This window comes from Lissotriton helveticus, chromosome 7 (assembly GCF_964261635.1).
Source record: "Lissotriton helveticus chromosome 7, aLisHel1.1, whole genome shotgun sequence".
Taxonomy (NCBI): Eukaryota; Metazoa; Chordata; class Amphibia; order Caudata; family Salamandridae; genus Lissotriton; species Lissotriton helveticus.
Window position 1 is genome coordinate 1275731875 of NC_136068.1, and position 25808 is coordinate 1275757682.

The window sequence follows — 25808 nt, forward strand, 5'->3', positions numbered from 1 at the left end:
GCCTTGATTTCTAATTGTAACCCACGCAATAATCTTAATAACAGGGTTTCAACCCACTGAACTATCTGCAGGCTAATTACATAACTGCTGAGTGTTTTGAGTTATCAAGTGTGCTTAAGTGTCTTTGTATGTAAGTTTGTATACAGCACGTGCCTCTCAAGAGCTGGTCTCTTCTGGGCAGGCACGAACAGGTGTTTGTAAGGGGTATGAAAATCCCTGCTTGCGCTTCTCAAATAGCAATTTTGTAGTAATCATGTCCTCAGACAGTAGATATAGATAAATGGTTTATTAGAAGTTAGGTAGATAAGATGGTATAAACCATAAAGACCTCAATAGGAACATCCTGCAAGATGCTCAGCCCCAAGCCAACTGCCAGCCTAAGCCCACAAATTTTTTGAGAATCGCTATTTGAGAATGGCATAAAGAGATGTATGTAAAAAAATCACAATTTTTTGGCGATTTCTTAATATTCCATAATTGTGATTAGCAAATTGCAAAATCGCAATTAAGGAATACTTTCCCATTCATTTATATGGGCCAGGAGGCCCATAGGAATGAATGGGAAGTCATTCTCAATGTGCGATTCGCAATTTGAGAATCGCAAATTGAGAATAATTTCAAGGGTGTCATAAGGACACCCTGATGCACCCCTGAAATGAACATGTGTGTACATATGGCGCACATACATGCCCTAAGGGCATGTATGTACGCCACATGGCACATTCACAAATGCCAAAAAGTGCTTTTGTGAAAGAAATCGCAAATTACCACCAACATGAAGTTGGTGGTAATTTGCGATTTCTTAAGGTGAAATCGCAAAACTTGAGTGCTTCTTGCATAGCATTTAAGGAATTGCATTTTGTGATTCCTTAAATGCTTACGCAAAGTGAAGGAATCGCAAATTTAGCGATTCCTTAATTTTGTGATGCGATTTTCCTCATACATCGCGTATTTCGAATTTTTAGTCGCAAACACTGCTTTTTTGCCATTTGCAGCGTTTTCGACTAAACATTCAGTTGATACATATACCCCTATGTGTCTGGCTAGCACTTAACGAATCAATGCAGTTAAACATTAGGGAATGATTTAAGATGCTTTTTTCTCACGGTCCGAGCACCTACACCTGCCACTGCCCACCACCCCCACCCTTGCCGCAACCCCAACCCAGCCCCTCTCTGTTGACTCATGTCATTCACCATCAACAGTATGGAACCAACCTGATGTTTTCAAAAGCATTGACTAGCCTGCCAATCAGGTGTCTGCTCTCAGCTTAAATATACACAAAATGGCACCAGCTCGCTGTTCTCGCAGACGACCAACGTGCTGGTCTACACAGCATAGTCAGGAGATGTTGACCCTTTTTGAAGATGAGGCAGCCCATAGCACACACAGTGTGCCAACTCAAAAGGGCGGCCGCCCTAGTGTTAAACTACATTTAACATTTATGCAAATAGTATATATAGGGCGGGCACCGCCTCTGTGTGTAGCCACTGTTTACTGGGTGACTAAAAAGATGTAAATCATTCATTTGATATCTGTCATGCGTGTTTTTTTTTTACAATAGATTTTACTGTTATTTTACATCCAACAGGGTGTGCCCCAATCAGGCAGTATTTATGCAGGGCACAGATCAATGATACATGAGTCGCTGAAGAGGGTATCCCTTGAGGATAGATAAAACATGCAGACCAACAACCCCCACCACCCAACTCCCCCTCCCCTGCACCGCACTTCCCGCTTGAAACATTATACAGGAGTAAAAACATATAGGCATATTTCCGCACAAGCTAGACCTCAATTGGGATTGGAAGTCATTAAATGGTAAGCCTGTCTATGAGATCCTGATTTGTGGATGTGGGAAAGATAGAAAGGTCAATGCCACGGTATTTAGCCCTTACAGCCCAGATCTTCCCATGTTTTTTCGGGCAACCTCGAGCCTGAAACACTGCCACCTCAGCAGACATACATTTGTCTAATGCGGACTTCCAAGCCGCCACCCCAGGGGGAGAAGAAGACTTCCACTGTTGCGCTATGTCGGGCTTGGCCAATGTGAGCCCTAAGAAGAGCAGGTGTCTTTTGTATATGTTCCCCCCTATATCGTCAGTGCTGTGGAGAAGAATTAGATGGGGATCTGCTGGGAGATCCCAACCCAGTACACGCCCTAGGCAGGACAACACACCTGACCAAAAATGCCGCAGCGCTGTGCAGCCCCAGACCGTGTGTATGAAATAGCCATCATCCGACTGGCATCTGAGGCAGGTGGGGAATGAAATAGCCCCCATCTTCCAGAGACGGAGGCGGGTATAGTACACACGGTGGATATATTTAAATTGGATCAGTCGGAATGTAGTGGATACAGCTGAACCCCTAGGGCTGGCCAGGGCCTCAGTCCAGTCGTCATCAGAGAGGGTCGGTACATCTGCCTCCCACGCTTCCCTCGTCCAGTCCAGGTTCGTCTTGGCATGTGTGGTCAGTGTCTGATAGAGCTGACGGATTTTATGTCCCCATATATCCCCCATCAATAGTCTACCCTCTAATGGGTGAAATTTTGGCAGCGTCGTAAGTTTTTAATCAGGGGAGACAAGGCGTGGTGAAGCTGGAGATATTTATTGAATTGGGACTTATGTAGATCAAACTCCTCCTGTAGCATTTGAAAGGTTTTAAGTGTGGGTCCGCGCATCACAACCCCCGGTGTCGAGAGCCCTATAGTGTCCCAATGACGGATACCGGGTAGAGCCGAGACCGGTCGGAGGTACGTGCCCCGCCAGAGGGGCGTCTCACATGTTAGCATGCCCCATCACCCCAGGGACCTCAAAACGCGTCTCCATATCTGGATCACCGTGCGACTGGCCGACGGAAGGGTCTCCAGAGCCGAGTTACTATACAGGAGATCTAGTAGCGGATACACGTCCAAGAAGAGTCGTTCCACCGCGTAAGCCGGATCGTCTTGCTGGCTGTACCACCAATCATTGATGACCAGCAACTTAGACGCCCAGTAATAGGACCGCACGTCCGCCTTCGTGATGCCCCCGCAGTAGGTAGATTGGACACAGGTCGCCAAGGCCACCCGAACCGCCCCGCCATCCCACAGAAAACCGTTTAGAAGAGCGTTCACCTGGCGGAACCAGGACGTTGGGATGGGGTATGGGTAGTTCTGTAGTCTATAAAGCAAGTGGGGCAAGGACACCATTTTAAAAATTGCAGACCGGCCGTATAAAGACAGGGGAAGATGAGACCTGACCAGCTGCAAGGCCCAGTCCCGATCACCACAAATCGGGAAAAGCGTTGACTTAGACAGGTTGGCGTGGAGCCCTGTAGTTTCACCAAACACCCGCAGAATTTGCAGCACCCTCGGTCCGGTGACCCAGGGGTCTGAGAAAAAGAATAATGCGTCATCTGCTTAAAGTGCTATTTTATCAGAGTATTCGGGGGACCAAACCAGGCCCCTGTATACCTCGTCCAGGCGCACCCAAGCTGCCAAAGGTTCAATTGCCAAGGCGAAGAGAAGCGTGGAAAGAGGACATCCCTGTCTTGTACCCCTCTAGATACGAAAGGGGTCCGAGGGAAACCCGGCCACCCAAACAGAAGCAGTTAGGTCTGTGTATAAAAGTTTGACATATGCTCGAAAGCGAGGCCCCAAATTGACCGCCTCCAATAATTTGAAAAGGTACGTCCAACCTAGAGAATCGAAGGCCTTGTCGATGTCGGCCAGTAGGACCGCCGCTGGGCGTCCCAGACGGTGGGCCCTGGCGATGGCATTATGTACACGTCGTATGTTATGCCTAGTGGAGCGGTGCGGCATGAAACCTGACTGGTCGGGTGGACAACGTCAAGGATACATGTACGGAGGCGATCAGCCAACACCTTCCCCAGCAGCTTCGGCTCGCAATACAACAAAGAAATGGGGCGATAAGAGCCCGTGTCTTCCGGCGGTCGGCCCGGCTTGAGACAAACAACAATTTCGGCATGACGCCAGTCCAGAGGCAAGATCTCTTGCTCGAGCGCCTGATGTAATGCGCCGAGAAGATGGGGCCCAGCGGTCCCCATGTAGGGGATAGGAAGTCACTGGGGAACCCGTTAGATCCAGGTGCGCGGCCTGCATGAATATTGGCGAGGGCGGCCTGTAGTTCATTCAGTGAGATAGGTTTATCAAGGGTGTCTCTCTGCTCATCGGAAAGGCGCTTAGGAGGGATATCTACGAGAAAGGCATCTATGAGCGAATAGTCGAGTTCCTCTCGGGCACTGCAGAGCGTGGCGTAGAACTCAGCGAAAGTCTGTACTACTGCCCCCGGGGAAGAGCACAAGGTGCCCATAGAGGAACGGAGTACCGGGACTTGAGTCGGGGAGGACCTCGCTTGGCAGAGTCTATGAAGCATCTGGCTGGCCTTGTCGCCCCATTGATATATCCAATATTGAGTCGTCAGCCAGGCGTACTTGGCCGTGTTCGTAAGCAACTGGTGCAGCTACTGCTGAACATGAAGCAGATTGCGGCGGGCACCACCGCCCGAACCCTCCACCACAGCGTCCTGGAGAGCACATTGTTGCTCCTCCAGATCCAGTATCTGCGCCAGGCGACGTTTCTTTTCTCCTGTGCGGTAACTGATATCTACCTCACGTATCGTGGGCTTAAAGGCTTCCCACAGTAATATCTTGGAGGAAACAGACCCGATGTTGGCTGCAAAGTAGTCCTCCGTAGCGCGGTGAAGTGCCTCCCGATACTCGGGATCCCGTAGCAGCCACGGTGACATGCGCCAGCGATAGGAGGGGCGACTAGTTCGGAGACTGAGCATGAGCTGGGTAGGCGAGTGGTCCGACAGGCCACGTGGGAAGATGTGTATTGCTATGTGGAAGGAACAGGTAGTCTAAACGGGAAAGCGCAGGTGTACCGACGACACATATGTGTATCCCGCCTCGAAAGGGTGAAGGAACCGCCATGTGTCTGTGCAGCCTAGGGTGTGTGCAAGGATATTGAGTTTAGTTAGTTCTGGGGGTGGGGACAGTCCAGAGGGGCCATAGTGTCATTCCAATCTCCCCCAAGTATAATCAGGCCATAGGGAAGTTCTCCCCAGAGCTGTGTCAGTCTGTCCAGAAATGTCTGACTAAGTGGTGGTGGGGCGAATATGCTACCCAGCGTTACCTGCTCAACTGCCAGGGTACCAGAAACGACCGCAAAATGGCCACCGGGGTCTAGAAACTGTCACGTAGCCTGGAAGGGAACCCTGCGGTGTATGAGTATGGCCGCTACGCGTGCTCCCCTGTAGAAGCCCGAGTGGTGCACTGCATTGTTGCCGAACCTGGACAGGCACGGGGCCTTGTTGCCGAGTAGGTGGGTTTATTATAGGAGCAGAACATCGGCGGAGTACCGCTTGGCTTGGGTCAGCACCGCCCCTCGCTTGACCCTATTCAACAGGCACGCACTTTCCAGGACACTATATTGAGGTCCCCCAGTGCAGTGGTCCTAGCTGCGTGGGCCATGCTGCGTGGGCCGTGAGCCATGAGTTGAGCAAAACGTGGATGCCTACCTGTGTATGTGGGACGGTGCGGTGCAAACAACATATAACAAAACTGCAAAACAACCTGCCCAACCCCCCCCCCCCCCCACCACCCCTCACCCCCCTATACTTCCTGGAACTCAGAGTGTCTGTCGTGGCAGAATCACGTCCAGGCCCTCCAGAAGACCACGGCCGACCCTCCAAAGGATCCCTCCCTCCCACCCCTACCCATAAACTGAGAACAAGGAGGCGAGTTCAGTCCATCCTAGCCAGAGCTAGCGTATTGTGTCCCACCGACACAATGTCTGGGGTCTTGGTGTGACAATGCAGCCGACCCAATGTAAAATAGAGCATCCAAGGTAGTAACAACCCCACAGTACCTCACTCAGCTGCATCAGTCTTGTTCTGGGAATGCCAGTTGGAACAAGAGAGGTGTCGCCGGTGCAATGTGTTCACACCCTGACGGCCACTCATACGTGAGCTCTGAGAGGAATCTGAGTCCAGAGGTGGCATGGTGTGTGGTTTAATGTGCCGGTGCTCGTCTGTCCAAGCAAAGACTTCCTCAGGAGTGTCGAAGAAGTAGGATTTGGATTGGAAGAGTACTTTCATGCGAGCTGGAAACATAGGAGAGAAGGAAAGGTTCAGGTCGCGCAAGCGCCTCTTCGCAGCCACAAAGGACTGTCGCTGCTGCTGGACGATCTGGGTGTAGACCAGGAAGACCATAATGGGGTGGGACTCGTAGACCATTCTCTCTTTGTGCATCCGGGCAAAGCGCAGTATGGCATCGCGGTCAGCGTAATTAAGGAGGCGGGCAATGACCGGACGTGGGCGCTCGTCCGGCCGCGGCTTCTTAGTCAGGGCGTGAGGTGCTCTTTCAATCATGAAGCAGGACGAAATATCTTCTGCGGGCAGCAGCGCCTTGAGCCAGGTTGAAAGGAAAGTTACCATTGAGGACCCCTCGCATCCCAACGGAAAGCCCACCAGGCGGATATTGTTGCGGGGGCCTCTCTTCTACACGTCCTCAGCCCTAGCCACAAGCACCTTGGAGACCATGGCCAGTTTGTTGACCTTTTTCTGGAGGGCGGACACAGTATTCTCCACCGTGGAGACCCTCGTCTCCGCCTCCGTGATCCGGTTAACTGCCTTCCGGAGGTCTTGGCGAAGAAACGACACCTCGGACCCCACCGCACTGATCTGGGCCTCAAGGGCCATGCAGGACTGCGTGATTGCCTCCAGGAGCATCGCCGTGTCCGAGGAGATGACCCCAACGGCCTCCTTCCCGGCTGGGGCGGATGTGGTGTATTGGTCCATGGTAGGTTGTTTAGGCGCCGCTGTGCTGGGGTTGTTCTTACCCATAATGGTGTGTAGGGCCACTCTCCGTCAGACCAGGGCAAAGTAAACCACAGGGCACAGGAGCAGGGGAAGGAGAACAGGCACTGCAGCGCGGCAGGCAGGGCACTCCAAACTATATCACGATGTAGGCCCGGCCCCTGCACGGTCCGCACGTTTCTACAGTTAGAATTAGGCCAACCTGGGAGCTGCCACCAGGGAATCCTCCACAGCCGCAGCAGGAGGAGGGCGGCACCACGATGGCGGCGTAGTCGTCCTCGGAGGTTGGCCCGGGTCTCACTCTGATGACTCCCAGCGCCGGCAGGCCCCGCGAGCCCGGCTACTTCACAGACCCAGAACAGGCCCCAAGCACCTCCAGGGCCCCCCAGCCGGTGCTGACGTAGGCCTCAGCCCAGCCCCCGGCACGGGGGGCTCCTTGGTCCCGGAGAGGCTCCTGCAGCTGACTCTACCGGCAAAGAGGGCGCCACGAAGGCAATGCAGGACCACCTCTCGCCAGAATCCACAGCCTGCCAGCCGCCCGCAGGGGGTCCATTGATGTCCAGGCCCCGGCTCAGGTCCACCTCGTTGTCGCGTGGCGCAGTCTGTCTGGTCCCCGGTGGCAAGGGTCCCACCGCCATTACACACTCCTCCTCAGATGCAGGCCCGCTCCGACGACGTGCGCCCTCCAGGCCTACTCATCCAGGCAGCACTCTACGGCCCAGATCACTGTGGCATGCGCGAGGGGACTGGTTGCCACGGTGACCACACAGCGGCCGCCGTCCACCGAAATTGGCACCCTCCCCGCCGCGAGCGGGCCGTCCACACTAGGCACCAGCCCCTCCGGCTCGCCTCACCAGGGAACCCGGCCCCAGAGAAGTCCAGCCGGCGCCTCCGCCCACACAGGCGCCGCGTTGTCTGCCTGCCGGCGGGGATCCGGCCCAGCGCCGAAGCGGGCCCTCGCGAACTTCCAGGGCACACCGCCTGAAGCCCGGCGTGGCCCCCTCCAAGGCGCACCACAATTTTGGTCGGTTGGGACCAGGATGGAGGACGGATGGTGTCTCTGGCAAGGACGGATGGCGTAGCTCTATCGAGATACGTCCACCATGTTCGGCTTCCAAGTCACTCCCCTTCATGTGTGTTTTTGAGCATCATAGTGCTGGCTGTCAGCCAGGCATTTTCTGTTTGTTAACATCCAGGAGCGTCTCAAACAAGTCGTAATTCAAGCAGCAGCTGGGAGTGCACACAGTAACTGTAAAAAAACAGTAGGAGCAGTTGGAGGAGGGTGTGTCATAAAAGCCAGAGCTGCAGACTTGGAAACTGGGGAACCAGGTTTGAGTCTCGGCATCAGCTCAGCATCCTGTGATTCTAGGTAAATCCCATAATCTCCCCATGCCTACCAAAAATGAATGTGTCCTTGTTTTTAAAGTGACGTGGACACTCATAGTTATGGAGTTACAAAACAACAATGTTTTGAGAGCGTATCTCGCGTGTGACTCATTAAAATAAGGCAACGTCCTTAGAGGCGACAATAGTAAATTCAGGCTGTTCAAGTATGACAAAGACGCATATAATAATAATAATAAAGGAGCAGGCATGAAACTGGCCAGGCACATGCAGTTCGTACGAGAGAGGGGCTATGTTGAGAGCTGTTAGGATTGGCACATAAGCCTGGCGCAGGCAAAACATTAAAAAAAAGTTCAGCTTCAAAAGTGGATGGAAGCAGTAATTGGGCCTCGAGAAACTGATAAGAAGAAAGAGCAGGAAATATCATGCTACAGTCAATAGAAATTTAGAAAAAGTAAGTGACAAGCACAGGAACCAATGAAAAGCAAGAGGGCGGTATGAAAGCCCCCTTTAAGATGTATGTTAACAATAGATTTCACAAGCACGGCGCAAGCGCTGTAAAGGTAAAACCTGAAAAGCCAGTAATTACGAGCAAATTGTATATGTCATCATAAAATTAGAAAATGGGGTTTGAGGATAAAAATAGTGCATTTCTAAAACATTTTTACAGCTGATGTTTGAGTAATAATTCATGTGGATCTAAATAGTCTATTGCTAGTGTTATTTGCTTTGCATTAAAGGCCACTTGCTGCTCTGGCTGTTGACTCATTTGGAGGCATTTCATTGCCTTGCATTGATGAGTGCTCCTGTCTGAGAGCTGAACGTGTATGAATGGTGTAACCTGAGAGATATGACTGCTGTTCAAATATAGCTGTGACTTGTTGTTATGTTATCTTAATTTCAATCATGGGATGCATTTGTTCTGGTGGGGTCAGTCAAGGATAGTAGGATGCATCAGAAGTAACTGATTCTGCCTGAACCTATCGCATTTTCCAAAGCAAGACTGATTATGACAAGTTGTACCCCATCTCTGATTATCATTCACTGCATGACTCAATCAAAGCAGCTTTACAAGTCTTTCAAAGGCAAACATTATGCAAAAGGCCATTACAAAGCCATATTAGCCTTCTACAGGAGATACTGGCATGTGACCAACTATTCCTGAGCTCTGCCAAGCTGACAGTTGTAATGCTGAAATATGGTGTACTACACTCTACATCTGCTCACTTTTCCTGACTGGTGACTGAAGTACTGCCATGTTTCCCCATGTCAGGTTTGACACCTTCAGCTAGCCGGGCTTTTTAGTCAGTAGCACACTGCTTTATGGCACTTGCAGTTTTACTTATTTCCGTTATAAATTGGGCTGCAGTGTCCCAGCATGTAAACAGCTGTTTGCTAATAAACTAGAAATGGATCCATTATTGCCAAAAATGTCTGTTTGCTCAGAGCAATTTTGGCTGACATTTAAGCTCCAACATGTTGTCAGAGAAAGAAAGAGACATCCCAACTTCTGCTGGCAATATTGTATAGAGTTTATCAAAACATGCTCAGGAGGTCAGCCAGCTCCATGGAACTGGAAACTGAACTCAACTACAACATAACAATCAGCGTCTTATATAAGGTCAATATATCATACATTTCGTTAGCATATTAAATAAAGCGCTTGCTCAAGCACATCATTATCTCTAATAATGTGAGCAAGAAGCAATAGTTTCTGCAAAATCTTCCAACCCCATGTTACAGAATGCTACTCAGGTGTATGTTATTGATACATTTTCACCCTGCACTACCAGTGTCCTTGATTGTCTAGTGCTTTGAAGCCTAGGAATGCTTTCTTTCCTACATGTCAACTGTTCTGCCGTGCCTAACCACCTGCTTATATTTTCCTGTGTGTCTACTTTTACTGCATATTTTCTCAGAGACGTGTCCTTGCACTGCGTGCCTGTGGTGCATGCTGTAACTTTCCATTTGTGCTGTGTTTACAATTTATATTTCTGTATCAACTACAACTCAAGTCTGCTTCCCCTCTGCTCCACTCTATTCTGGCTCTCTATTCTGACATTGTAAACAGCTTGGGTCTGTGCTTTTTCCTTTACCACATACATTTCTACACTTTGTTCTGCTGATGCTTGCATTTGCCTGGGTGGGCTGTCTCCCTTTTCTACATTCTCTGTAACATTCCCCCCTTTAGTTGAAATTTCAACTATTCCTTCACCTTCCTTTTTACTTGTGCAAATGTTCTCCTCAAAGTCCTGCATTTTATTGACCAATCTCATGGTGAACATTCCTCCCAACATCTGGCTAACCATTTTGCAGCACCCTAGCACTAACTGGAAGACACAATACATCAAGAGCGCTATCACAAGGATAATCAACAACGCCTTAAATAGTCATGGCCACCTGGATGGTAAGCCACCCTTAGAACCACTCGTCGGGGGCACCTCCTCTTCCACCATCTTCTTTTGAAAAGTATGCAGAGTTTGTATGTCCTCTGTTAATGTTCCATTGTCCACATCGTTGGCTGGGATATAAGTACAGCAAGTTGTTTCAATCTGGACACATACTCATCCCTCCATTGCTGTCATTAAGTCCAGCACATACCTTTGCTGCATGAGCATTACTCTCATAGCTAGCAACTCTTCTTTGACTGCATTAAAGCCATCTTCAATGGCGTTGAGCACCTTCATGAGTTCCCATTGGGTGATCTGCAACCAACGTGCAGTCACTTTTGCTTGAACGAATGGAAGGATGCTCCAGAACAACAGCTGAACATTATTAAACAGCCTGTGCTCCTGTGGGACATCTTTCCAGGCTGTAGTACCAAAATAGAATGCAGCTCTCTTCCTCCGATGATGGTGCAGCAAGGTAGTTGGATGGTTCATGGGATGGTCATGTAGCTTTCAAATGTCCACTCCTGGAATCCCAAGGGAAAGGGTGTGCACGGTAACTGAAATACAGAGACCACTTCAACCTGAAGGAAGTTGTGCATACAGCTACTCTCTGCAATTCGAGTGGTAGTCCATTAGGGTGGAGGTGCTCCATTGCATGTCAGGATTATACATTGTGATATTGCAACTGATGTTCTTCCCCAACGGAACATTTCCATTCCCCCTGAAACATTAAGACAAGCATTTGCTATACAATACGTCTTGATTTTGCGAGAGCTAGAGCTATTGGTGTTGTAAATGACAATCTTTTTTACCCATGTGTTTTGGTTTGGAGTGGATGTATGTGGTGTGGAGTGGAATTATGAGGGTTAGATTGGAATTATTAGTTGTGGAATGGTGTGGTGTGTAGTGTATTTGAATAGGGAAATTATGTGGTAGAGTGAATAGATAGGGGTGAAAACTGCACTGAATAGACGGAAAGAAAGACTGAAAAGGACAGGTAGTTTGTGTATGCAGTGGTGATGAACTCCATTCAGAGAAGCAGAAAGGGTGCATGAGAAAGAGTGAAAGAAGAGACACATAGGATGCATAAAGATGGAGCGCCTGTGTACGCAGAAGACACCCTAAGAAGAGGAGGACAGTGTGGGTGTGAGGGCCGGAAACCTTGAAAAGGCACAGAAAAGAAACTGTGCTCGAAGACCTGAAGTCAACCACATGAGAGAGGTGGGAAGAATCTGTGAGAGAGAGTTTGAGATGGATCAGTGGAAGTGGCACCCAGAGGTGGGAGGAAGGCAAGAGGTGGACCACTACCCAGTGCAAGGAGGTACCGGAAGGTAGCATGTGTGAGGAGGCATTATGGGGAGGCATTATGGATTAGAGCAAATAGTGTGAGGGAGGGATGAGATGGGGCAGTGGGATTGGAAAATGAGAGGGAGTAGTGGCAGTGTGAAGAAGAGATTAGAGAGGCAGTGGGTGTGTGGGGCAGAGATGACAGGGTTGGTTGAAGTGCGAGAGAGACATGGGTTGAATTGGAATTGTTTGTTGTGCAATTGTGTGGTGTGGAATTGTGTGGTGTGGAATTGTGTAGTGGAAATATGTGACACGGTGTGCTGTGGAATTATGTGGATAGTAATTAAAGGGTATTAAGTGCACTGGAATTATGTAATGTGAGATTGTGTGTTATAGAGTGATGTGTAGTGGCATGTTCCGGATTTGAATTATGTGGTGTGGGGTTATATTTTGTTGCATGATGTGGAAATCTGTGGTGTGGATTGCAGGTATGTGGTGTGGAATTATGTGGTGTGCATTGGAAATGTGTGGAGTTGAATTGTGTGGCCTGGACCTTTGTGGTGTTGAGTGAAATTATGCTTTTTGGAATTATGGGCTAGATGTAGGTAAATCTAATTTACCGATTCATAAATTTACCGATTCGGTATTTATGAATCGGTAAATTAGAAGTAGGCAGATGTAGGTACATTTTCTTTTACATTTACCAAATCTATATTCGGTATTTACCGATTCGGTAAATACCAAATCGGTATTTACCATTGATTCCTATGGGCCTTGAAGCCCATAGGAATCAATGGGAAATACCGATTCGGTATTTACCGATTCGGTAAATACCGAATCCTGGCAGGGGAAACGGGGTGTCACTTTGACACCCTGTAGCACCCCAATTGCAGGCTTGTGTGCCATGTGGCACACATACATGCCCTAAGGGCATGTCTGTGTGTCACATGGCATAGGTGTACATGCACAGATGTGCATGTACACTTGAATTCGGTATTTTACCACCCAATAGAATTGGGTGGTAAATACTGACTCCTAAAGGGCCTGTGGCACTCTTTGAAGTGCCAGCTACATCTGTATTTACCGAATCAGTAAATATACCGATTCGGTAAAATACTGAATCGGTATATTTATCGATTTGGTAAATTTACCGAATCGGTAAAAATTATGCCCCCTATATTAGAAAACCCTAATACCGGTCGGTAACGCCCGAATTCGGCCGTTACCGACCGGTATTAGGGCTCCTACATCTGGCCGTATAGGTCTTGGTGTGGAGTGCATTTATGTGGATTGCTGGTATGTGGCATAGAGTGCATTTATGTGGGGGGTATTTATGTAGAATTGAGTAGAGTGTAATTATTTGGGGTGTAATGTGTTGAGGTTCTTTGATTTCCGATTTCGTCCCGTATTCGGCCGCCATTTTGTGGTCTGCCGCCATTTTGTGTTGCCTTCACTCAGGCGACACGGCGAACTGAGTATTTTTGCCTTTTCCGGCTGGTGCGTGTCTCTTCTGTTAAAAAGTAACCCCCTGCCCTTGTTTACGAAACCGATGTCAGGGTCTGGCAGAGTCTACTAACCCATGTCTGGGCTGATTGATCCCTGTCTCGACTGACTATTTGGCTCTCCTATTCTTTCCTTACTTTATCTTATCTGACTGGCCTTCGCTATTCTTTTCTTGTATTCTCTCGTTACACAACTATCCTTTGAGGCACACAAATACGTCCTGCCACCTGCGAATTAGATTATGGCACTAGCATTGATTAACTTGTGGGGAGGGGGTAACACACAGTCTGAAAGAAGGGCGTATTTGGGACATTCGATAGCTTGTTTTCCAACTTCTCCTATTGGTTAGCTTTGTATGTGTTGAGAATACATGTCGTAAATATGTGTGTTATAAAAGATTGTCCGCCACGGAATTGAAGTGGCAGTCTCCTGAGCACCTACTCTGTACTTCTGGGACAACTGTGCTTAGCTGCAGCTAATAAACCTGATTTTCTATGCCCAACAGAGTGTCTCGTGTCTCTGTACGACAAGGCAGGTGAACTCGGAGATTAAGGCGTGCCCTGCGCCGCCAGGCCCATAAGGCCCGGTTCTTCAACTGGCGCCCAACGTAGGGCGGGATCAGTGGTAGCGGTTCAGCCCGAGGGTCGTGAGGAGCCCCGCAGGAAAATTCTGGAGGATTCGTGAACCACGTCAAGCAACCCCTGCATGTCGAGTGGACAGAAGGTCTTTTCCAGCGCGGCTACTCCTTCTCGACGGCTGCTGACGACTGCTGCCCTGACTTCCGCCCTGCCTTGGCCCCCTTTTGGTGACGATTGGTATTGCGAGACGTTAGACGGACCTCTGTTGGCGTGAGAAAACATCTAGTTAAGTATTCGTGGGTAGCGCCCATTTCTTTGTTTTTCTTTGGATTTATTATTCGACTATTGCAATAGCCGAAGCCAAGGGGTAAGTACGTTTGTGCTGTGTAATTTGCTCTAAAATCCCCTTGAAGTTTGCAAATAGACCAGTGACGTTGAAAATGCCTGGTTTTAGTAAGTTTAGGAAGTTCTGTTGTTTCGGTTGTAATAGGGATTCCCGGTTGGAGGACACTTGTCTAATTCCTCCGGTTGGAACTCCCACTTATGAGCTCTATTCAAAACATGGTGTTGGTCCTATTGTCTTTAACAATGCATGGATTTGATACACAAATAAAGATGGTGTTCTGCAGTGGCCACAAAATGGTAGTTTTGAGCCTGACATACTAGATAATCTAGAAGCAATTTTGTTCAAAAGAAAAGTACGGCCGGCAATGTTTGACTTTTTCCGCCTCTGGCGTAAGGAAGCCAAACAGAGAGAAATTAAGCAGGCAAAAAGAGATATGAAAAAGAAAGAAATGACAATTATACAAGCTGCCCAGCAGTTTAAAAATAATGAGATTGATCAGGTGATTGAAGTCTCTGACAGACAGCATTGTATGGCAATAGATAAATGTTACCCTGTGTTGCCTACTTCCCCACAGAGCAAGGATCTTGACGAAGATCCTTTAATGTCCCATTTGTTGAGATTGCCTCCGCCCTATGTACAAGGTGCTAATGCACACGCACTGTTGCCACTTGTCCAGCCACCTGTCGGTCTGCCACAGGTCCCGGCTCTTCCACAATTACCTCTTCCAGTATTGCCACCCCCGCCTCCTTTGCCGCCGACTCCCGTTCCTGGGATTCCTACACCTCAGTCTCCTTTATCCTCGGTTCCTCTTATAACTATCAGCCCTCCTCCTGCTCTGCCTAATGCCTTGTCTCCCGTTCTACTGTCAGATTCCCCTACAGCTCGAAGACGATTGTCGATACTGTTTCTGGCCTTTTCTACCCCCTTTTTGGATCATTTAACTTGACTCCTGCTCTTTCTCGAAGACAATCCCGTAGTCAACTTCCAGGTACTGACGAGCGAACTGTGTTGGATAATCTTGCCCGTAAATGGATCACGAGTGGTCCTCAGTATAGTGTGCCCGATATCATGAGCACCTTTTCCCAGTGGGATGAGCCCAGACAGAGATATGCTTTTAATGTCATGTGTGATACTCTTGTTAAAGGTTGGGAGGATATGGACTTGGGTCTCGCTCCCCAGGGTCAGTTAGATGTACAGGCTACGTTTGATAAGGGACTTATTGTGGGTTCTGAGGTTGAGAACGCCGTAGGGACACTTGTCACCTTTAGGTCTTTATTTTCTTCTCAGGCTTCTTTTGAACCTGATCCTGCAGTAAGACAAAAAGTGAAACATTATCCTATGAGAGAAGTTCCTCCAATATGGAGAGATGCAGTTCCACAGGCAGGTGCTAATCCGCCTGTCCCTGCTCATTTCCAGCGTATATGGGTACATGTCCCCTGGAAACGGTCTGAAGTTTTGCCGCTTAAACAGTCTTTACCTGACCCTCGTAAAAATCCTGCTGGGTATTATAAAGAGCTGTCCCAGACTGTTGATGCGTGCGTTATGAATTTGGCCGATATTGATATGTTGATGGAAAATGTAGTCCCACAAGCATTATGGGCTCGGATTCGTAAGGAGGACCATGATCAAGCTTTAGGTGGTGCGTGGGCTGCTATAACTGCTGCAGGTGCAGCACAAGTAGGTGGTGCTAAACCCGATGCTTTGATTACAGAATTGCCCGGTAGGATCATTACCTTATTGAAAACGATGATGCCTGCCTTACGTGTTAACTGGGATAAATTAGCTGCATGTAAACAGAAGAGAGATGAGAGTGTCTCCGATTTCTTTACCCGTTTTGAGGAAACGTTTATCAACCACAGTGGTCAAGACATGAGTACTGAGGGTGGACAACGATTATTTGTGGACAAATTCGTATTTAATTTACTTCCAGAATTGTCGCATAAATTAAAAGACTCTGAGAGTTCGTGGGCTGTTTCTTCATCTGCCCAAATATTAGCCACTGCTCAGTATTACGAGAATAGGGATAAGGAGGAAAAGGATAAACTCGAGAAAAAGACTAAAGAATTGAAAACGAAGGTTCTTTTGCAACAGGCATATCGGCCTTGTTCTGCTCAGCGCCAATTTCAACAGCCTCCCCAGTTTCAGAGGTTATTACAGAAACCTGAACCTTTTGTCCCGCGACCTTTACTCGGTCCTAATCAATGTGCCTATTGTAAGGAGGAAGGTCATTTTAAGAATATCTGTCCAGTTTTATTGCAGCGTAATGGTGGATTACCAGGGCCACGAGGCCGTGGTAGTTTTCAGTCAGCACCCAGGGGTAGAGGGCTAGGTGCGTTGTCACAGACACAGCGTCCCTCTCCCCTTCAGTTTTCCACAAATTATTTTGACCAACAGAATACTCAGTCTGCACAATATTACAATGACGACTATTGTGTTGAAGGTGAGAATCAGGATTTTCATTCTAGCTAGGACAGCCATGGACAAAGCAAGGGAGTCGTATCAGTTCCAGTGGATCAGAATGGGCCTTATGTTAAAGTTGTTGCATTGGGTGTTTCAGAGCCATTTCTTTTGGTTACTGGTGCAATGAGAAGTTCTATCATTCACTCTAAACTCCCTGGGGCACCTTTGTCTGGCTTAACAAACGTTTCTGTAGGTTTCTCTGGCGCCCCAGTTCATAACCCGGTTTCTTGCCCTTTGCCTCTTTCCATTGGTCCTTATGATTTAGAGGCCCCGCTCATTTTAACGACTGGTTGCGGTGAGAATTTGTTGGGTTTGGACTTTTTAAAACGTCTTCATGCAACATTGTATTGTTCTCCCTCTGGTGTACACCTTTCTTTAGGTAAGAACTTGGTTTCTCCTATGTATTTGTCTAAAGACAACATTCCACCCGAATTGCATTCCCTTCCAGCTACGCTTTGGGCTACGGGGCCGAATGATGTTGGTTTGCTCCAAATTCCACCTTATGTGGTTACTGTCAAGCCTAATGTTAAATTACCACGCATTCCTCAGTATAAAATTTCTAACGACGGAGAAAGAGCTCTGTTGGCTATTTTCTATGATTTGGTTTAGAAGGGTGTGGTTGAGGAAACTAGAGGAAGTGTTTGCAATAGTCCTGTTTTGCCTGTTCTTAAACATACTGATTCTTCTCAGCCTCCTGTCTATCGATTTGTAATTGATCTTCGGGAGGTTAACAAGATTGTATTACCCCAGTTTCCTGTTGTCCCAGATATAACTGCTTTGCTCACAATGATACTTGTTTCAGCTGCCTGGTTCTCGGTCATTGATCTCAAGAACGCTTTCTTCAGTATTCCTATTGCTGAGGAGAGTAGAGATCTTTTTGGTTTCTCTCTTGGGGGCCGAAGCATTCGATTTAAACGTGCACCCCAAGGCTATTGTGAGAGTCCCTCCATTTATAGCCAGGCTTTGAAATCTCAGCTTGATGCTTTTACTTTGCCCCCAGGTGCCACTCTTATTCAGTATGTGGATGATTTGTTGATTGCTGCTGATTCGGAGGATGTTTGCAAAAGTGTGACTGTCTCATTGTTGCGCTATTTGTCTGATTTACATCATAAAGTGTCTCCCTCTAAATTACAATATTGTCGCCAAGAGGTTACCTATTTAGGTCATCTCTTGTCGAAGGAGGGAAGGCGATTGACCCCAGAACGTATTAAAGCAATTGCACAAAAGTCTGTACCATCCACACAAAGGGAGGTGCGTGCCTTTTTGGGCATTACCTCCTATTGTGGGCAGTGGATTCCAAATTTTTCTTTGTTGGCTAAACCTCTGCTGGCACTTACTTTGAAAGATACGCCCCAACCTCTTCCCTGGACTGACGAATGTCAAAAGAGCTTTTCTGACTTACGTACTGCTCTGTGTTCTGCCCCTGTGTTAGGTACTCCAGATTACAGTAAACCTTTTACATTCTATGTTCATGAAAGAGAAGGTTGTGCGTTGTCAGTTTTAACACAACAATTTGGGGATAAACAGCGGCCATGTACCTATTTTTAGGCTACATTGGATTCAGTAGCCAAGGGATTGCCTAGTTGTCTTACTGCTACAGCAGCAGCAGCGATCTCCATTCGTCAATTTGCTGGATTGGTATTGGATAACACTCTTGTTGTTATGGTACCACATGCAGTGGATACTCTTTTGAACAGAACAAAAACACAACATCTCATGAGTGCTCGTTTGTCTGGGTATGAGCTGACGCTTTTGGCTAGTCATATACACATCAAGCGATGTAATACTTTGAATCCAGCAACACTGCTACCTATTACAGAAGAGAAAGATATCCAAGAACAGCATGATTGTTTTCTCCGTACAGAGGAGGAATCGAAAGGCAGAATAGATTTAAAAGATACACCACTCGTGGACCTGGATGGGATCTTATGGATGGACGGGTCTTGTTTTAAGCTCCCTAATGGTGAAACGACTGCAGCCTATGCTGTTACTACTTTGCATACGGTTTTTGAGACAGCACGTATCAGGCAGAATTAAGCCCAAGCAGCTGAATTGATAGCCTTGACTAGAGCTTGTGTATTGGCTGAGGGAAAAAGAGTGAATGTGTTCACTGACAGCCAATATGCATTCGAGGTGGCCCACAGTTTCGGCTGCCTTTGGAAAGAAAGAGGATTCTTTACTTCACACGGGACTAAAATACAGCATGGTCAGTTAGTGAATGATCTTTTGGAATCACTTACCTTGCCTATTCAGATAGCAATTGTGAAGTGTAGTGCACATAAAAGGATCACTGATGATGTGGGTCGCGGGAATGCTTTTGCAGACGAGGTTGCGAAAGAAACGGCGAGAGATGCTACAAGTCGCATGTATGTTGCAGGCCCTGCAAGCTGGGTCAGAGAAGCAGGAATGTGTGAGGGCACAATAGAAAGTGTGAGAATGATTCAAGAAGAGGCTACAGAAAAGGAATTGAGTAAGTGGAGAGGAAGTACGGGAATGTTGGACGCGACAGGGTGTTGGACGGAATTGTCAGAACACCAACGTTGGCTGTTACCAGACGCTTATGTATTGCCAGTAGTTACTATGGCGCATGGTCCAGCTCACATCAGTGCGAAAGGGATATGCAAACTTTTGGCTCCAGTATGGCAAAATGAAGGAATCCCTAAATGTGCGGAAAATGTGGTGAAACATTGTATCGTTTGCTTGATGCATAATCCAGGAAAGGGAACCCCAACTCCGGCAGGTCATTTTGCTCCCCCTACGTATCCTTTTGAGGTATTGCAAGTTGATTACATTCACATGGAACGTTGCAATAATTTAAAGTATGTTCTGGTGGTGGTGTGTGCCTTTTCCAGATGGATAGAGGTCTACCCCCTAAAGGATAATACTGCTTTGTCCACTGCTAAAGTCCTCTTGAAGGAATTCTTCCAGAGGTTTGGTTTGCCGCGAGTTGTCTGGAGTGACAACGGAAGTGAATTTGTAGGCCAAATTATGCAGAAGGTGTGTGCAGGCCTTTGTATCAAGCAGAAATTCCATGCGGCAAACCACCCTCAGTTAGCGGGTTTGGATGAATGCTATAGTGGCACTCTCAAGCTCAAACTAGCAAAGATTCAGGCCAGCACGGGTCTTCCTTGGCCCGATGCTTTACCTTTGGCACTCTTATCTACGAGGACAACTGTACATTCTCGCCTGGGACTTAGCCCATACGAGGTTGTTTTTGGACGCCCAGCTAACGTCTGGGGAGTCCCATGACCTAAAAAGTACTCTGATATTCCGAATCCTATGTTAATTGACTACTTGCATGACCTCACCACTAAATTGCGTGTTCTTCATCAGCAGGTACAAAATGCTTTACCAGAGGTTTCCACAGACCCAGTGCACTCCATCCAACCTGGAGACTGGGTATGTCTGCAGAATTTTCAGCGGAAGAAGAATTTGGAACCTCGTTGGGGGCCGCCTCGACAAGTCATTTTGGTGACACGTACAGCAGTGAAAGTCGTCGGAAAGAAGAATTGGAGCCACGGTGTGCACTGCAAAAGGGTACCTTTGCCTTTGCCTTTTGATCAGTGGGTTCGCGAGGGTATAGGTGATAGTGAAGGCGAAAGGGTCCCTCGGTTTGTACCTTTCAGTAGTGCACATCTGGATTGGACAAAATCTGAGAAAGAAGACGACGACATGTTGCAAGAAGCTGTACCATCACATCTGAGGTTGAACACAACAAATCCAGAGACTCTGTTTCGAGAACAAACAGTACCTGATAAGACTCGGTACAATCTGAGACCGAGATTGACAAAAAACAGTTGAACTCTTTAAGAGAGTTTTTTTTTTTACTATCCATCAAGTTGCAGGGTCACGGTAGGAGTCTTAGGCTGTGACCTGAGTAGTTTTAGAAAAAACGTAGTGCTGGCCGTACATATACTTTGCAACGTCTCCTTAATTGGAGTAACAAATCGCCTATTGATTGAGGATTTGTCTGGTATTTTTTATTTATACCTTTTGAATTATTTATTTTCAGGCAGAAAGATAATTTGATGAAAAAGACATACCATAAATACACAATTATTCAAAAGAATCGACTATACAAAATTATGACACTACTACATAAAACATGAAGCAAAACATTTCATATGTACATTTCATATGTACATTTGCACAATATTCAAGTTTGGTCAATATCATATAAACATTACCAAAGTATCCACATTATTGATACAGTTCCAATCAAGGAATGGTGAAAACAATTAAGAAAAAATCAAGTGGAGAACAGATGAATTAATAACATGCACAATATTAATCAGTGAAAGAAAAGAATAAACTGAATCAAGTTTCAGTCATTCAAGAGTGCTTGTCTCCATTTGGCCGACGCGTTTCGAACTCGAGATATAAATTAACGTGTTCTCATCAGGGCTGTATGATTTTCCTGTGTGGTTTTGTGCAAAAGAATAAAGAGAGAATATATACATGAGTTCCTAAATTAAAATAGCCTCTATGAACTGCTCCAATATGAGCTTTAATTGCAAGGGGGTTACCTTACAAAGGCCGTCGCACTTTTTATTGGGTTTCAGTTGAAGGGTTCAGTTACTTTTTGTGGTCCCTGCCGCAGTTTCTGAAAGAGGGACACCAGATGAATAATTTGTTCCAGGATAAGGTCAGTTTGTAATGCCAACAGCGTGCACTATTTTCTCAACATTTATAACATGTGTTACCTGAAGGTGATTGCGTGGGGCATCCCAGGTAATTACAAAGAGGACTTGTGACGTGCCCACCGGTACCACTTGCGAGCCTGAAGAGTTAAAATGAGGTGGAATGTAAATGACATTCGTTGTGTACAAGGCCAAGTATGCAAATTTTGGCTGAACCACGCATGTACCTGTGCTTGCTACCGCGTGTGTTCAATACCCCAGGTGGTTTTACCGATGTTTTTGGAATGAAAACAATTTTCGGGCAGATCAGCGCGGTTTAGTGCAGTGCAGGACCTGCAGGGGGGAAAAGGATGTTTGTACCATCATTCCCCAATGAGCGCTAGCTTTTTGACTCTCATTATCATGTTATAAGACAACAATTATTCTCAACGGACAGTCGCTTGTACCTGGACTTCAGGTCACGTTTTTGAACTGCTTGTAGCGGGTTCAAGGCTGCAGCGCTCAAGACCAAATCAGAGCGTGTTCGAGTCTGCAGAAAAAAACGGGCGCTCAGTTACTAACTAATTCATTTGTCAAACATCACTGATTCTAAGCGGTAGTGGCTGCTCGAGTTCACTTACCTATTAACTTTGGTTTAAGGGCTCTCCTTCCAAGTGCTGGCGACAAAACATCAAAGCGCCATGTTGGAAGGGGGGTGGGTACTATATTAAGTCACCTGACCTCAGGAATTGTGGGACATGTAGTTCGTGGAGATAACCTTCTGTTTCTAAAGAGGAGGTTACATTTATAATCTTGAAATTTCAGACATAGAATTTAGCCCAGTCTGGTGGCTATTAAATCGTAATATCAGGTAAGCTTCCTTTTTAAGTAGAGCATCATCAACATCAAAGACTCTTCTATTGTGCCCAATTGTATGCAGGACTGTCCATTTAAAGTCCATTTCTGAATGGCCATGATCCATAAAATGTTGTACCATGGGAGCAGATGTGACTTTATTCTTAATGCGCGATCTATGTTGGGTGACCCGGGCATTAATTTGCTGGTTCGTTTTGCCTATGTACAGTTTGTTACACATACAAATGATTGCATAAACCACAGTTTTGGTTTTGCAATTGCTGAAATTTTCATTTTTCCATTTTATATTTCTGTGGATGAATTCACTGCCCTCAATCGTTGTGTCACACGACACGCAGTTGCCACATCTATGGTGGCCCGTGATCTGTTTTAGACCCCATGCTGATAACAAGTCATGTTTAGGTTTGTCCACCCTTATATCAGCACGAACAATCTGTTGTCCGATGCTTTTGTTTTTTTTAAAAGCAAAGATGGGCTTCGGAAATGGGCATTCCAACTCTTCAAGCAAATGCCAGTTCTTAAGTATAGTCTGTCTTATTTGGTGGGCATGGGGGCCAAACGTCGTCACACAAACCATTTTGTCTAATTCCGGTTTGGTTTTGCGTTCGAGTAAGCACTCGCGTGGAGTGTAACGTGCCCTCTTGCGTGCGTGTTTGAGCAGTTTTTTAGGGTATCCCCTCATCATCATCTCTTCACAAAAATTCTTGAAGTGTAAATCAAAATCTGTAATCTCTGAGCAGTTCCTCCTTATGCGGAGAAGCTGCCCATAGGGCAAATTGGTCCTCAGATTCCTCGGATGTGCACTCTGATGGTGGAGGATGGTATTTCTGTCTGTCTCTTTCTTAAAAAGAGACGATTTGAGACGTCCTTCCTTACATTTTATTTCAACATCTAGGAACGTCATCGTGGCATTGCTCTGTTCCATTGAGAACTTGATGTCCGGATGCTTATTGTTAAGCCACTGATGGAATTCAGTCAATTCGGTGTGACTCCCCTGCCACAGGAGCCACACGTCGTCAATATATCTGAGCCACTGTTTGATGTGTTTCTTGTATGGATTATTGTTCTCCACAAATTTGTTCTCGTACTCAGCCATAAACAATACAGCCATCTCCGGCGCATAGGGACAACCCATGGCTGTCCCCTTGATTTGAACAAAGAACTCATCGTTGAAGCGAAAATAATTTTTCTTCAACGTGAGCTCAGCAAGTTCTAAGATGAAAGACGTGGGGACCCTGTGTGGTCGTGTTCTCCTATCCAGGTATAGCTCCATCACCTCTAGTGCTTCACTTTGAGGGATTTGCGTATACAATGATGTCACGTCCATTGTGACCATGATTTCGGTGGAAGCGTTAAACTCCATATTTTCAATTTTGACCAGAAAATCCGTGGTGTCCTGTAAGTATGATTTTACAGTGGTCAAAAATGGTTTCAAAAAATAGTCAACGTATTTGGAAAGCGGTTCCAAGCACGAGTCACACCCTGAGACGATCGGTCTTCCAGGGGGCTCTGCTGGATTCTTATGTATCTTGGGAAGAAGATACAACACGGGTGTGCGGGGGAATTTTTTCACAAGAAAATCTTTTTCTTTCACACCCACATACCCATCGTCATATCCCTTTTGGATCAGGTCCACAATTATTCCTTGGATTTCTTTTGTTGGGTCCACAGTTACTTTTCTGTACCAGGTTTGGTTGTTTACCTGGAGTTCGCCTTCCTTCAGATATTTATCCATAGGCCACAGAACCGTTGCTCCGCCCTTGTCGGCGGGCTTTACTATGATTGTGCCGTCTTCGCTGAGGCCCCTCAGTGCTATCTGTTGGTTTTTACTTAAGTTGGGTTTGGTATACATGTGCTTCTTCTCAAGCTTGTTAATTGAGGAAAGAACCACTTCCTCAAAAGCACGAATCTGTTTGGGAATGTTCTGATTGGGAATGAATGTGGACTTATTCCTCAGCCCAGTTGTTTCATAGTTGTTTATAAGTGGCTGGTTGTGAAAGAAAGCACTGAGCCGGATCTTACGGCAAAATGCGATCATTTCCATTTTAGTTTTAGTGAAATTTGGCCGTGTGTTCGGCACAAATTTCAGTCCCAAGTTGAGCACAGATTGCTCATCCGCTGTTAGAATTTTAGTTGACAAATTGACTATTGTAGATGGAGCCTCTATGATTTGTAGGAGTTTTTCCGGGTGCGCATCTCCCATGGTATTTTTTGTCTGGGTTTGTTTTGCTGGCCCTTCTCTAAAAAAGAGACCTGCTTCTTGTTAGTATTACCTCGTGATTCTGTGGTATATAAATAAATAATACCGGATCTATTTTTGGATGAATGAATGAATAACAGATAGCTCAATAAAATAAGAGTCAAGATTCGAGGTAGTAGGAGTTTCTGCAGGTTTATTACAGTATAAGGACAGGATCAGGACAACCTGCATAGAACAGAGGTGACAGGGCCCAGCAGGACAACTGGGGCCCAGCAGGGGAAAAAGAGGCCCAGCAGCTGCTGGGGCTAGGTCTGGGATGAGCGCGCTAACATTCAATAACAAAACACAGGCATATATACATAGCGCGAACACATAGCATTACATTGCAGTAGGCGTAGCAGTGGGTGGAGCAGAAGGTGTGACGCGTAGCAGTCGCGAAAGATAACAGTAAAAAGAGGTGTAACTGGGAGTATACATAGACATGTGATGCAAACGTAACAGAATATGTCATGAATGGGCGGAAACTTTGGAGGGGGCTACCTAAGGAGCCGGGACCTCTAACCTAATGGTGCGCGTAAACTGGCAATGACGTGTTACTAGGAGAAGCTGGGGGCTACGAACTCTGTGCTAGGAGCAGAGACTAAAGTCTGGAGGGTCGGAGCGACATGTACCTAAACCTTATCTGGTATCTGGTGTTTAGGGAACATGTTGATATAAACTAGAAGTCATGAGGGGAAAAGCTAACTTGATTCTAAGACTGGACCATGCATTATTCTACATGTGGTGCATGATGAAGAATACTAAATGACCATTAAATACAGTATTTCTCTAACGTGGAGACGAGAAGGCTAGACAATGACGGAAACTATTGATGCAGTTCAGTAGCTTAGGAATGCAGAGAGGAGAACTGAACTGATAACTGGAACTATAACATACTTTTGGCAGACTCAGAGGCAGAGCCAAGCTGCACCGGGCACTGCGAGGCAGGAAGTAAGTGAAGGGTCGAGGATACAGGTGGGGGCTGTATCGCTCCTCAGCGAGGCTTTCAGGAGACAGGAGCTGAATCTGTGGTCCGGGCCCTTTTGAGGCCTGGAAACGGGGACTTTATAATGGAATAACGTGCACACTGGGAAACGTGGCAACATTACTTTACATAGGCCTGATATTCGTAGTATTCACGAGGACTGGAAAATAGCATACTAGAGGTGGACACAACTGGAATTGCGTCATTAATCGGACATGGGGAATAACATATGCATATTGGTCATGCACACATAACATATGATGGATGAGGCGTAGGGACACAGAACATGGCAAAATTTACTTTTCCACATTCCCTCCTTGTCACTACGTTTCCATCAGGAAACATCAATTTTCATGATAC

General features: G+C 46.7%; 1 pseudogene; it reads right to left on the reverse strand.

Annotated features, from left to right (window-relative positions):
- Window positions 1-10168: 10168 nt before the first annotated feature.
- LOC144769448 (uncharacterized) lies at window positions 10169-11047 on the reverse strand (annotated as a pseudogene).
- Window positions 11048-25808: the final 14761 nt, after the last annotated feature.